General features: G+C 40.3%; 1 non-coding gene across 1 annotated transcript; it reads left to right on the forward strand.

The window, feature by feature from the left end:
• The first annotated feature begins 12,306 nt into the window (after window positions 1–12,306).
• On the forward strand, window positions 12,307–12,414 carry LOC126026733 (U6 spliceosomal RNA). The gene has a single exon (XR_007501954.1). It is a non-coding gene; the product is annotated as a U6 spliceosomal RNA (small nuclear RNA).
• Window positions 12,415–14,797: the final 2,383 nt, after the last annotated feature.

Consider the following 14,797-nt stretch of genomic DNA (forward strand, 5'->3'; position numbering starts at 1 on the left):
AATGAAGGGGTTTTTGTATTGTATTTTTGTGTTCCTAGGGTATATTCCTAGGAGTAGTATAGCTGGATCGTATGGGAGCTCGATTTCCAGTTTTTGGAGGAATCTCCATATCGCTTTCCATAAAGGTTGAACTAGACGGCATTCCCACCAGCAGTGGATAAGAGTTCCTTTCTCTCCACATCCCCGCCAACACTGTTTATTCTCATTCTTTGTGATGTGTGCCATTCTCTGGGGTGTGAGGTGGTATCTCATCGTTGTTTTGATTTGCATCTCCCTGATGATTAGTGATGTGGAACATTTTTTCATGTGTCTTTTGGCCATGTGTATTTCTTCTTTGTCAAAGTGTCTGTTCATTTCTTCTCCCCATTTTTTGATGGGGTTAGATGTTTTTTTCTTGTAAAGTTCTGTCAGTGCCTTGTATATTTTGGAGATTAGCCCCTTATCTGATGGGTATTGGGTGAATAGTTTCTCCCACTCAGTGTATCCTGGGCACTATTTCCTTTGAGGTGCAGAAGCTTCTCAGCTTAATATATTCCCATCTGTTAATCTCTGCTTTCACTTGCTTGGAGAGGGGAGTTTCCTCCTTGAAGATGCCTGTAATGTCTTGGAGTGTTTTGCCTATGTGCTGTTCTATATATCTTATGGTTTTGGGGCTGATATCGAGGTCTTTAATCCATTTGGATTTTACCTTCGTACATGATGTTAGCTGGGGGTCTAAGTTCAATTTTTTGCAAGTGGCTATCCAATTGTGCCAACACCACTTGTTGAAGAGGCTTTCCCTGCTCCATTTAGGATTTCCTGCTCCTTTATCAAAAATTAGGTGATTGTATGTCTGGGGAACATTTTCTGAGTATTCAAGCCTATTCCACTAATCTGAGGACCTGTCCTTATTCCAATACCATGCTGTTTTGATAACTATTGCTTTGTAGTACAGTTTAAAGTTGGGGAAAGTAATTCCTCCCATATTCTTTTTCCCAATGATTGCTTTAGCTATTCGAGGGTGTTTATTGTTCCAAATGAATTTCAAAAGTGTCTGATCCACTTCTTTGAAGAATGTCATGGGTATCTTTAGAGGGATGGCATTAAATCTGTATAATGCCTTGGGGAGTATTGCCATTTTGATTATGTTAATCCTGCCGATCCATGAGCAGGGTATGTGTTTCCATTTCCGTGTGTCCTCTCTTATTTCTTGGAGCAGAGTTTTATAGTTTTCCTTGTATAGGTCCTTCACACATTTAGTCAAGTTGATTCCAAGATATTTGAGTTTGTGTGGCACTATTGTGAATGGGGTTGTTTTCTTAATGTCCATTTCATCCTTATTACTATTGGTGTATAGAAAGGCCATTGATTTTTGTGTGTTAATTTTGTAGCCTGCCACCTTGCTATATGAGTCTATTGTTTCTAGAAGCTTTTTGATAGAGTCTTTAGGGTTTTCTAAGTAGAGTATCATGTCATCTGCAAACAGTGAGAGCTTGACTTCTTCCTTTCCTATCTGGATTCCCTTGATATCCTTTTCTTGCCTAATCGCTATAGCAAGTACTTCAGTGCTATGTTGAATAGGAGTGGTGAGAGAGGACAGCCTTGTCTTGTGCCAGAATTTAGAGGGAAGGCTTTTAGTTTTTCTCCATTGAGGATAATGTTTGCCACTGGCTTGTGGTAGATGGCCCTCACTAAATTGAGAAAGGTTCCCTCCATTCCCATTTTGCTGAGAGTTTTGATCAAGAATGGCTGTTGGACCTTATCAAATGCTTTCTCTGCATCTATTGATATGATCATGTGGTTTTTATTTTTCTTGTTATTGATGTTGTGTATTATGTTGATAGATTTACGGATGTTAAACGAGCCTTGCATTCCTGGGATGAAACCTACTTGATCGTAGTGGATGATCTTCTTAACGAGGCATTGAATCCTATTTGCCAGGATTTTGTTGAGGATCTTTGCATCTGCATTCATCAGCGATATTGGTCTGTAATTTTCTTTTTTTGTAGCATCTCTGTCTGGTTTAGGTATCAAGGTGATGTTGGCTTCATAAAAGCTATTTGGAAGTGTTTCTGCTTGTTCAATTTCATGAAAGAGTCTTGCCAAGATTGGCAGTAGTTCCTCTTGAAAAGTTTGATAGAATTCATTAGTGAATCCATCTGGACCTGGGCTTTTGTTTTTCGGCAGACATTTGATTACTGTTTTAATTTCATCAATGGTGATGGGGGTGTTTAGATATGCTACATCCTCTTCCTTCAACCGTGGAAGATTATAAGAGTCCAAGAATTTATCCATTTCTTCCAGGTTCTCATTTTTAGTGGCGTAGAGTTTTTCAAAGTAGTTTCTGATTACCCTTTGAATCTCTGTCATATCAGTAGTGATCTCTCCTTTTTCATTCCTGATACGAGTTATCAAGTTTCTCTCTCTCTCTTTCTTTGTTAGGTTTGCCAGTGGTCTATCAATCTTGTTTATTTTTTCAAAGAACCAACTTCTGCTTTCGTTGATCTTTCGGATTGTTTTTTGAGTTTCCACTTCGTTGATTTCTGCTCTCAGCTTTGTTATTTCCTTCTGTCTTCCTATTCTTGGGTCCTTTTGTTGAGCATTTTCTAGTTCTATTAGCTGTGTCATTAAGCTACTCAGGTAAGCTCCTTCTTCCTTCCTGATGTGTGCTTGCAAAGCTATAAATTTTCCTCTCAGTACTGCTTTTGCTGTGTCCCATAGGTTCTGAGAGTTTGTGTCTTTATTGTCATTTGTTTCCAGGAACCTTTTGATTTCCTCCTTGATTTCATCTCGGACCCACTGGTTATTGAGCATGAGGCTATTTAACTTCCAGGTGTTAAAGTGTTTCTTCTGAGTCCCTTTGGAGTTCACAAATAATTTCAGAGCCTTGTGGTCAGCAAAGGTAGTCTGCAAAATTTCTATCCTCTTGATATTATGGAGGTATGTTTTATGTGCCAGCATGTAGTCTATCCTGGAGAATGTCCCATGTACATTGGAGAAGAATGTGTATCCAGGTTTCTGGGGATGGAGTGTCCTATATATATCCACTAGGCCTCTTTCTTCCATTTCTCTCCTCAGGTCTAGTATATTCTTGTTGGGTTTCAGTCTGGTTGACCTATCCAGTGTTGACAAAGCCGTGTTAAGGTCCCCCACAATTATTGTGTTGTTGTTGATATTATTTTTCAGATTTGTCAACAGTTGTATTAAATATTTTGCTGGCCCCTCATTCGGTGCATATATGTTTAGGAGAGTGAATTCTTCCTGCTCTATGTACCCCTTGATTAATATAAAATGTCCATCTTTGTCCCTTACAACCTTCCTGAGTATAAAGTTTGCATTATCTGATATTAGTATGGCCACTGCAGCTTTTTTATGGGTGTTGTTTGCTTGGATAATTTTTCTCCAGCCTTTTATTTTGAGTCTATGTTTGTTCTGGCTATTCAGGTGCGTTTCTTGTAGGCAGCAGAAGGTTGGATTGAGTTTTTTGATCCATTTAGCCACTCTGTGTCTCTTAACTGGTGCATTTAGTCCATTGACATTGAGAGAAAGAATTGTCCTGGGATTTAACACCATCTTTATTTCGAAATTTGGTGCGTCTTTTGGGTAGTCTTGTCTTAGATTAGGTCTTTCAGTTTTTCTCTTAAGACTGGTTTTGTGTCTGTGAAGTTTCTGAGCTGTTTTTTGTCTGTGAAACCATGTATTCTTCCGTCAAACCGGAAAGTGAGTTTTGCTGGGTATAGTATTCTGGGTGAAGCATTCATTTCATTCAGTCTTGTCACAATATCCCACCACTGCTTTCTGGCATTGAGTGTTTCTGGTGACAGGTCTGCTGTAAATCTCAAGGATGCTTGCTTGAACGTAATTTCCCCTTCTGATCTTGCTGTTTTCAGAATTCTGTCTCTATCTGTGGGATTTGTCATTGTGACTAGGATGTGTCTTGTGGTGGTTTTTCTGGGGTCTCTTTTGGTTGGTACTCTTCGGGCATGCAGGATTTGATCACATATATTCTTTAGCTCTGGAAGTTTCTCTTTAATGATGTTCTTGACTGTTGATTCTTCCTGGAAGTTTTCTTCCTGGGTCTCCAATGATTCTTAAGTTGTTTCTGTTGATCTTATCATAGACTTCTATTTTCATCTGTTCCCATTCTTTGACTAATTTTTCCATTGTCTGCTCATTTGCTTTAAGTTTTTTGTCTAATCTCTTCTGCTGTATGGAATTGTTATGTATCTCATCTTCCACAGCACCAAGTCTATTCTTAGCTTCTGATACCCTGTCCCAGAGCTTATCCATTTTGTCATTCACTTCATTTACTGACTTTTTCAGTCCTGTTAGTTGACATGTTATTTCAGTTTGGAGTTTTGTGATTTCTGTCTTCATATTTTCTTGGTTCTTATTAGTGTTCTGTTCAACTTGATCCATGGTTTCTTGGAGTCCGTTGAGCATCTTCCATATTGCTAGTCTAAAGTCCTTATCTGAGAGGTTGATTGGTTGGTCATTATCTGGTCCTCAGAAGTGTCATCTTCATTCTCTATGTCTGATGCTGGCCTGCATTGTTTCCCCATTGTCACACTTGTATTGTGGGTTTTTCTACGTGTTGTAGTGGTATTCATTGTCTATATGATGCAGGCAGCACACTCCTCTGGCTCCTCCCTTTCTGGATGGGCTGACTTGCCTCTAAGGGAGGGGAGTCCTCCGTGGATGAAGCCTCACACTGGGTCAAATCTTAGGCCCGAGCATGCAACAGAGAAGACAGTCCAGAGAGAAATGTTTGCTTCTGTGATATAGCACCGTTCTTAGTGTAATTTTTCCTTCTTGTTGCAATGGTGTTCTTTCCTTAGAAAGAGTGCACGGCCGTGTAGCGAAGCAGAGCAGCCGTGCTCCGCTGGAGCCTCTTTTTGCCCCACTCGCAAGAGTTTCATGCAAGAGGACAGTAGACAGACATATACAGGTCAAACTCACAGTTTTTCACAGTTGGGCCTCACTGGGCCGGTGTACTTTCGTGGATTTTCCCCGCCTGTTGTCACACACAGGGAGCCGGCTTTTGCAAAGTTATGCCGGTTTTCATGCTCTGTAGTCCCTCCCTGAAAATGGCGTCTGGGCGAGCGAGTTTTCTGGAGCCTCTTTTTGCCCCACTCGCAAGAGTTTCACGCAAGAGGACAGTAGACAGACATATACAGGTCAAACTCACAGTTTTTCACAGTTGGGCCGATGTACTTTCGTGGATTTTCCCTGCCTGTTGTCACACACAGGGAGCCGGCTTTTGCAAAGTTATGCCGGTTTTCATGCTCTGTAGTCCCTCCCTCATGCTGACAGTTTTTACTTTAAATTCAAGACCATTATCCTCAGTCCTTCACGCTACCACCACCTCTAATGTTCTCCCTGAATTCACCCATTCTCCTCCTCTCCCTCTCCTGGACTCCCCCCTTCTAATTTCTGACAACCTCAATGTCTCCTCCCCAACCTCCCTCTTGTTTAATGACCCTGGAAACTAGAATCCATCAGAGAAGACTCTCCACAATCTCCCACACCACACTTTCTAATTTCCCCTTCTGCACTCACATTTTCTACCTTCCCTCTCTAGCAAGAGGATCCACCATTCAAACTTTCAAGACCTATTTCTCCTTGAGGACTGAGTTTCCCTTTCTTGCTTGCTTACACAAGTATATTGCTTGATAATTTACTCCATCTTGTGCTTGCAATCACTATCTTCCTTCTTTCTTTCATCACTCATATCAGCATAGAAGCTTGTCATCCAAATAGCTGTCTTTTAAAAATAAACCCTCTCGAAAAAAATAAATAAATCCTCTCATTCTAATCCCTCCAATATCATCCCAACACTATCCTCCACAGCTTCTCAAAGGAAATATTTCTTATCCACTCTTTCTGATTCCTCTTGATCCCCTCTCTCGTGAAGCTAGTTCAATCAGGCTTTCAGCCCCTCCACTTAATCCAAACAGCTCCTCTCTGCTGAATGATTTCATTTGGTGGTATTGAAGGAACAGTACTATAGTCAATTCTCAATCCTGATCATGATTTCTCCTCTTCCTGAACTTGTAGCATTTTATAGAGCATGTCACAGCCTCCTCCTGGTACATTTGCCCTTGGTTGGCTGTACACCACACTTTTTCTTTCCAGCTGCTCTCCTCCATTGAAGCCTCATCCCCCACCCTTTCTCCCTAGGTAACTTGACCTTACCTGCAAGACCCCACCCATTCCTGGGAGGGGTCTTGGAAAAGGTAGATAAGGCCTTTGACCCAGGGGATTGAGGCACTCTCCTATTTTGGTCTTTGGCCAGCATGGAGGTCAAATGGAAGATGGCTGAAAGGAGTTAAGATGCAGGGCTAGCTAAGAACAGCGAATGCTTGAAAGGTTATGATAGAGGCCACACATGTGGTGAATAAGGTATGAATAAAGCTGATGCTTCCTGATGCCTGTCTCTGGATGAGTGATTCCGCCATTCACCTAAACCTGGGATCCGCCAGCTGAATGCCTGGGATGGCAGAGAAAAATCCCTCCATCCATCCTTCTCCTTCCAGGTCCATCGTTAATTATTTAATGCAACACTCCATCTTCTGTGCTCATGCTCTTGTCTATGTAGCAACTGTAACTTGTAAATATGGAACCTCCTGTGATAAATGTTTCCTCCATGTTTGGCTCTCTCTCTGGGGCAAACCATAACTCTGACATTGTTAGTAACTCTCCTGATGCTTCCACAACATTCAAAGTAAGCATAAGACTTTATAGTTCTTGATCAGCCTTATACAACCTGGTTGCCTAGTTAACTTAATGACTCTCTTCTCATTATTTCTGCATCCTCATCTTCTGTCCTCAACCACAACAAGCACACTACCTTCATGTGAGTCTGCATTTGCAGGTTGTGGAATATGTTTGTGATTCTGCATTCCATTTCATTCCACAGTCTACTTAAATGTCACTTTGTTAGAGCAGACTCTCCTGACCTTCTCCCACATAAAACAGAGTGATTACCCATACAAACGTCGTCTGTCTCCTTATCCTGTTTTATTTTTCTCTAAGACACTTTTCATCTTCTAGTGTACTATATCCACTTAAGCGTGGTTGTTCACAGAACTAAAAAAGCTATCCAAAGGGAAAGGCACATGCCTTGTCTACAACAAAACCCAATATTATCCTTGGTGCCACATGTTCTCCCAACCATCATCAGGTGCAGCCCTTCAGCACATCCAGGGTGTAGCCAAAGTTATCCCTAGCACCACAAGATCCAAGTAGCACTGTTTGATAATTCCCTTGCATTGAACTACCAGCCCATCTGGCCAAGAATCACTGGCACAATGGAGCCAGAGACACAATACAGGAATATATCATTTTATTACAAGTGCCTGGTTGTTTTTTGATCACTGAAACCAAATGTGGTCCTCTGAGTACCACCAGGGAAGATCCCTGAATGCAGTCAAGAGAAATTCCTGATACAGCTAGATGTTGCCCCAAAATTAAAAAATATATATTATAAAAGGAGCCTCTGGGCCTCCTAACCACCATTGGGGAACCTTTAAAATTAAAAGTGAGGGTTGGTCATTTCTATTTACCCAACATTCATAGCTGTTCCTGGAACATAAATAATTGTTGAATAAATGAATGAACTTGGAGCCAGAAAGATAGCATGGAGGTAAGACGTTTGCCTTGCATGCAGAAGGTCGGTGATTCAAATCCCGGCATCTCATATGGTCCCTTGAGCCTGCCAGGGGTGATTTCTGAGCATAGAGCCAGGAGTAACCCCTGAGTGCTGCCAGATGTGACCCAAAAACCAGAAAAGAAAAAGAAAAAAAAAGAAAAGAAAAGAATGAACTTCCTTCCTCATATATATAAGCATTAAACCCAATCTCTCTGAAGTCTCATTTCTTTGCCCATAGAGTAGTAACATAGAAGAGTAATTCTATTCCATACTCCTTTTACAAAAAAACTTTTTTTGGTTTTGAGACCACATCCAGCAGTACTGACGGGTTACTCCTGACTGTGATCTCAGAAATTACTCCTGGCAGGCTCAGGGGACCATATATGATGCCAGGGATTAAACCTGGGTCCATTCCAGATCAATCATATGCAAGGAAAATGCTCTAATACTGTGCTATCACCCCAGTTCCTCTGTCCCAAACTCTTAATAAGTGACATGTGTGTGAAATCTCACCTGCCATTCTATAATTAGATAGGTGTTATACAATGCCTAGCTGTCATTTTTAGTTACTATTGTCATCATTAATAATGTGATTATAGTAACACCCATAAGAATTAGTCTGAGACACAGAAACTCTCCCCCTAAACTTCTGAAAACTTTGGGGGCTTGAGATATAATGCTCATATTTGCCCTGTTTCTCAGAGCCCAGGACACATCGCTTCCAGTGCACACAGTACACCCCTATTTGGTGCTCAACAGAGCCCTATGTGCAAGCATACTTCTCCTGGAAAAAAATTATTCACCTCATAACATGGTTCCATCTTCCCAGACATCAGGGTGGTTTTCTGTGCAATGAAAGTAATTTACTAAATGATCCTCCAAGCCATGGATAAGTGAATTCATTTTTGCACAGGTCACAAGTTAGCTACAGAAAACAGCTCCCTCTCCATGAAACAGGCCACACCTAATGGAAAATGGAAGCCAATACATAGTCTTCCTCTGTGCCCCCACAATCTCCAATGATCCTAGGTCTATGAGTACAGTTCAGGGAGATAACCAAAGAAAATAACAACTCAAAAAATGAAAGTTGTTCTATACCTCATTTGGTGAACTGTTCATTTCTCCAAAAAAATGACAAGAACGCATTGTTGGTGGTCAGGTGGGCTATATAGGGGTTGGGTGAAGTGAGAACTTTTGCAGGAAAGTATGGGAAGGGAAGGAAAATCCAGAGGTTCATTACCACAGTCAAATGCTTTTGTCCAAAATTACAATAACCCTAAGCCTGACTGTTGTATGCATGTCATGCGTGTTCATGTATACGTGTGATTTAGAGAAAGAGAAAATTCTTCAAATGGGGATGGGAATCCAAGCCCAGATATAAAAAAACTGAAGTGTGAAATATTACAAGATTACAATATTACAGCAATGTTTATAAGTATAATCAATTCTTTTATGAAGTATATTACCTCTCTCTGATGTATTATATCTCCCTATATTAAAAATCTCTCCTTTTTACATTTGGAGGTGCAGCTTCTGACTGATTCTGTCAGATAACTGTCTCCTGCTGTCTAGGATTAGAATTGGTCATTGCTGAGCACTTTAAAATCCCTCTAAGACATCAAAGAAAGCCAGGCTATTGGCCAATCCAGGGAGTAGAAGGAGGATGGGAATCTCCCAGATCCCAGCTTCACCTGCAGAGTTGCTGGGAAAACCCCGGCAAAAATAATCAGAGGTGAGCTATCCCCACCCATGAAGGACAAAGCCTGATTCCTGCCTTGTGCTTGGACACAGAGGAGACACTGTGAACTGCCTCTGCTTTGCTGTGTGTTGGGCCATAAATCACCCCCATTCACAACATTCCCTGTGAGCACATCATCAGATGTGAGATGGCCCTGCCCATGAAGGGTGGAGCCAGAGGAGCCTGGTGCTCCAATTCATGGCCACACACATCTTCTAGCCAATAAAACCCAGCACAACACAAAGAAAACACCACACTACAAGCATGACAATGGAGAAACAACACACACCAACACCATGCATAGAGAATAAAGATGGCAATTCTGATGACCTGAAAATTCCCAACAACATGTCTAGAGAAAAAATATGGAGGATGCTCATAGAATTCAAAGATAGTATGGATCAAGCTCAATTAATCACAAATTTTTTTTAAAAAAAAAAAAGGATATGAAAATAGAAATAAGAAAACTCCAAACTGAAATGACAGGACTGAAAAATGTGTTAGGCAAATTTAACCCAACTACAATCATATTTGTAATCATGGTGTTTAAATAAAGATACTTAAAAAAATTTAAAAAAAACAATAGGAGGCATCACTTGCCCTAACTTGTACTACAAGGCAACAGCCATTTAAAACAATGTAGTATTGGAATAGAGACAGATCCTCAGATCAATGGAATAAACTTGAGTATTCAGAGAATGTTCCTCAGACATACAATCAATTAATATTTGATAAAGGGGCAAGAAAAACAAAATGGAGCAAGGAAAGTAGTGTTGGGACAACTGATCAGCAACATGCAAAAATGTGAACGCAGGGCCAATGAGATAGCACAGCAATAGGGCATTTGCCTAGCACGCAGCAGACCCAGGACGAACAGTGGTTCAATTCCCAGCATCCCATCTGAACCCCCAAACCTGCCAAAAGTTATTTCTGAGCATAAAACCAGCAGTGACCCAGAAGTGAATAGTCTCACTCATCTATGGGACTTGAGAAAAATAAAAGACATTATTTTAATAACACCCAGAGATAATAGAGATGAGGGCTGGAAGGTCAAGCCCATGATATGAAGCTTACCACAAAGAGTGGTGAGTGCAGTTAGATAAATAACTATATTAACAACTGTCGTGACAATTATATAATGAGTGATATATATAAAATGTCTGTCTTACCTCTTTTTGTACTGGTGGAGTGTTTCACCTTTTTCTCCTTCGTCTCTCTGAGGAGGAGACCCTCTAGAAGAATTCCGCTTATTTTCTGCATATTAGACCTTTACCCCAGTTTACTACTATTCCCTTCTTCAAACAAAACCATGTAAATTGAACTAGCTAGTCCTGCCCCCCAGTTAGAGGAAAAAATAAGGGAGGCACCAGGACCAAACAGGTGCAAGACTACTAAGTATTAGGCTAGATACAGAGGGAACAACATATTCTGGCAGCCCTAGGGGTGAGGAAAGAGCATATGGGAGGCAGGACAAAAACGGAGGTGTAGGGAGGACAAATTGGTGATGGAAATCCCCCCTAATTTTATGTAAATATGTACCTAAAATATTATTGTCAACAATATGTAAACCACTATGATCAAAATAAAAATTAAAGTAAAAAAATAAATAAAATAAAATAAAATGTCTGTCTTGAATACATTCAGGGGGTGGTGGAGGAGGGAGGAGGTGAAAAGGATAAGGACATTGGTGGTAGGGAAGTTATACTGGTGAAGGGGGATATTCTTTTCTATAACTGAAATCCAACTACAAACATGTTTGTAATCCTAGTGCTTAAATAAAGATATTATAAATTTTAAAAAAAGAAATGTACTTAGAAAAGTGTGAGAAAACAGAATGATTGTACTCATTTTCAGAATATAAAGAAGTATAGTAGGAGAATAAAGCCCAAAGACAATAGAAACAAAGGCCAGGAGGACTGGTCATTAGCAGGGGCTTGTCACAGCAAGGTAGGGATTTATGAAGGGCCACTACAACAATAACAGAGAATAATGGTCACTGGGCAAGAACTGGGTGCTGAAAGTGGGTAAACTGATATGCATGATAGATACCCTTTTAGTAACAGTATTTTAAACCATAGCACCAGAAAAGAAAATACTGCCATAGAGGCAGTCTGGGGGATGGAATGAAAACTGGGAACATCAATAGAGAGAAGTAAACATTGGTGAAAAAATAGGTGCTTGATTGTTGTACAACTAAAACTCAATCATAAATAATTTTAAAACTTTATAATTCACAGTGATACAATAAATATTTAAGGATGAGAAGAGAGATATACATATTAAAGATAAAGCATGGGCTTTTCCAGTTGTAGAAGCACTTGTTTAATATTTAATGAGTAAGACAGTTATGAAATGCTTAGTACTTTAAATATGCACTAATTAAACTTAGGAAAGCAATGTATGACATAGATTATTTCAAGTTCTTAGGGGCAAAGCAATACAACCAATAAGATTTAACCATTCTCAGGGGCCAGATCAATAGCACAGAGGTAGGGCATTTGCTATCCTGGATTGACCTGGGTTCGATCCCTGACGTTCCATATGGTCCCCCGAGCCAAGAGTGATTTCTGAGTGCATAGGCAGGAGTAATTCCTGAGTATCACTGGGTGTGGCCTAAACCCCCCCAAAAAAGATTTAGCCATTATTTAACCAATAATATTTAGCCCATCTAAGAAACGTTATTTGAATAAGTAAATATAACATTAAAATTACATAAGAATGAAGAAATACTGACTAAATAGTCATGTTTAGAATGATAAATTGCATAATTTGGGATACTTAGAGAAAAATATCAGAGATGGGCAAAATCTACTTCGTTTAAATCCATTAAGTCTCCAGGTCTATGTATATGAACATTTTGAGTAAGAAAGTTTTGTCAACAGCATCTAAATGCATTTGTATATGCAGAGCAATGCAGCTTAATATTTTGCCATTTTACGTGCTCGCTTCTGCAACACATATACTAAAATTGGAACAGATACAGAGAAGATTAGCATGGCCCCTGTGCAAGGATGGCACGTAAATTTGTGAAGTGTTCCATATTTATATGGAATGCATGCTGGAAACAGGAATGGAGGAAAGACAACACTGGTGGTGGGAATACCCCTGTTTCATTGTCACTATGTACCTTAAATATTACTGTGAAAGATTTGTAATTCATTTTGGCCACAATAAAAATTAATTTAAAGAGTGTAAACAAAAAATATGTTTCTATTTTACAAGGATTTACAAGGTTTTATCTGTAGCATCAAACCATACCCATATCAATATTATGAACCATCCCTTATAAACGGACTCAGAGAAGTTTGGTGGATATTGAAGACTCCACAGTGATCAACCATGACCCACTCACGATCCTTCATCAAGGACCTCTCAGCCCCTCACTTTTGTCTTCTTCCTTAACTGTGAATCTTTTCTTCCCACCCAGCCCACATGAAGATGCTATTGAGAGGGGGTTGAAGAGATAGTGCATCAGGTAGGGCATTTTTCATGCACACAACCCAACCAAGTTTGATTGCCAGCATCTCATATAACTAGGAGTAATCCTGAGTACAGAGCCAGGAGTAACCCCTGAGCACCACCTAGCATGGCCAAAAAAAGAAAGAAACATGGTCTCCAAATTCTACTGTGAGTTCTGTTCTTCTGTCCCACAATCTCCCAAACTAATATTAACATCTTCCCCATTATCTTCTGTCTTATGGTATATAATAAATAACAAGTTCTTTGAAATCTTCTTGGTTTAGGCAAGTTTTACTCTATGACCATATCCTACTGAGGCTAGAGCTTCCACAGAAATTTAGGTGCTCTCTACAGACATAGTGTAACGAGGTGATCAGAAGTGGGCATGGCTGGGTCCGATTAACTGTCTGTCCCTCCATCAGTAAGCCGCCTCCTTGCAGCTCTGAGTCCGGTGGACAGATCCTGAAAATGTGCCTGCCACTCTCTGGTGCCATCTGGCTCTAGAGCAGGTTTGGCTGAAAGCACCACCTCAAGGGGAGGCAAGAGTAAAGAGAGTGGCAGTAATGTGGCAGTGTCAGGGATTTTGATGGTCCAGAGTACCTCAACTATGCTATGCTGCTGAAAGCCTCTTCCCTGGACTCCTTTCTGCATTTCCTACATCACATATTTGCTTTATCAGAACTTTCTCACCAAATCCCTTCTCTCCTGTCCTCTTACCTGATTCTTCCCCCAGATCATCTGTCTTGGCCTTTAATTGTAAACATTTCAAAGGGGACATTTCATTAAGTATGAGGGGTTAATAAAATATAAATTTCTCTGCTTTGTCTTTGTTCAGTTCCCAGTCTAAAAGAGCAAGAGCTTGGCTGGGTCTACCAGGTACCCAAAAATTTCATTTCTGAAGTTTTGTGAGTAAGCATTTGATTTTTTCCAGGCCTACTGGGATGAAATCCCATAAAACAGTCAGGCATTGCTTCCTGCATAGGTATGTTTCCTGGCATTGGTAACAACTCTCCATGAGTTTGACAATGAACCTTATCCCTTCATACCCTGGCTAGGTTGTCTTAGTATTTTGATGCCTCATTCCCCTCACCCTGCCACAATCTTGCGCTTCACACTCTAGTCCTATGTTAACTGGATTTGGTTTTTTGTAACTGAGACTCCTAATTTAAATGTAACTGTTTAGAGTTGGACCAATAGTACAGTGTGCCTTGCACACAATCCACCCAGATTCGCTCACAGACATCTCATATGATCCCTGAACCACCACCACACCCCCAGGAGTAATCCCTGAATACAGAGGGTTTTGAACATTTTGATGATAGTGAAGTCATTAACATTATTGTAACACATGAATGATAAAAATTAAAGTATTTCATTTTTTAAAGAAATCCACTTTAGCACATACCTTGAGTCCCTCATATTTCTTTACGGCTAACTCCTGCAAACTAGACCTCCATTTAATGAGGATCCACTTAGAGAGGACTCTAGAAGGCTACCCCACCACCGCCGGTGCCCCAGGATTCTAATTCAACCCTGAACCTCACATTTTGATTGGCTGCTTGAAAAACCTTCTCTCACACTAGGATATAAGTTTCATAAGAGCCAAGACCTTGGCTTTTTTATTCACTGCACTATTATGGCTGCTGAATAAGCCACTGTTGAATGAACTGGCATTTTACAAGCGATAAGCAGAATAAAATACTGTTTCTGTGCTCAAGGAACTAGTAAATGGGAGAGAAAATCACACCTGGCACTTGATAGTAGAAGAAAGTGCGACACTGGAAGAATGCACAGTTTTCTATTTCCAACTACGGCAGAGCAGAGCAATGGTACTACTGAACAAACTAAAACAGTGTGACAAAAGGAGAAGCAATTTGTTTGATGGCTTTACAAACACTCCAGAAAAACAGGATTTACATGTCCAGTAATTCTGAGAGTGGCTCACTGAGAAGAGCCCAACTTTCTATACC

This window comes from Suncus etruscus, chromosome 13, assembly GCF_024139225.1.
Source record: "Suncus etruscus isolate mSunEtr1 chromosome 13, mSunEtr1.pri.cur, whole genome shotgun sequence".
Taxonomy (NCBI): Eukaryota; Metazoa; Chordata; class Mammalia; order Eulipotyphla; family Soricidae; genus Suncus; species Suncus etruscus.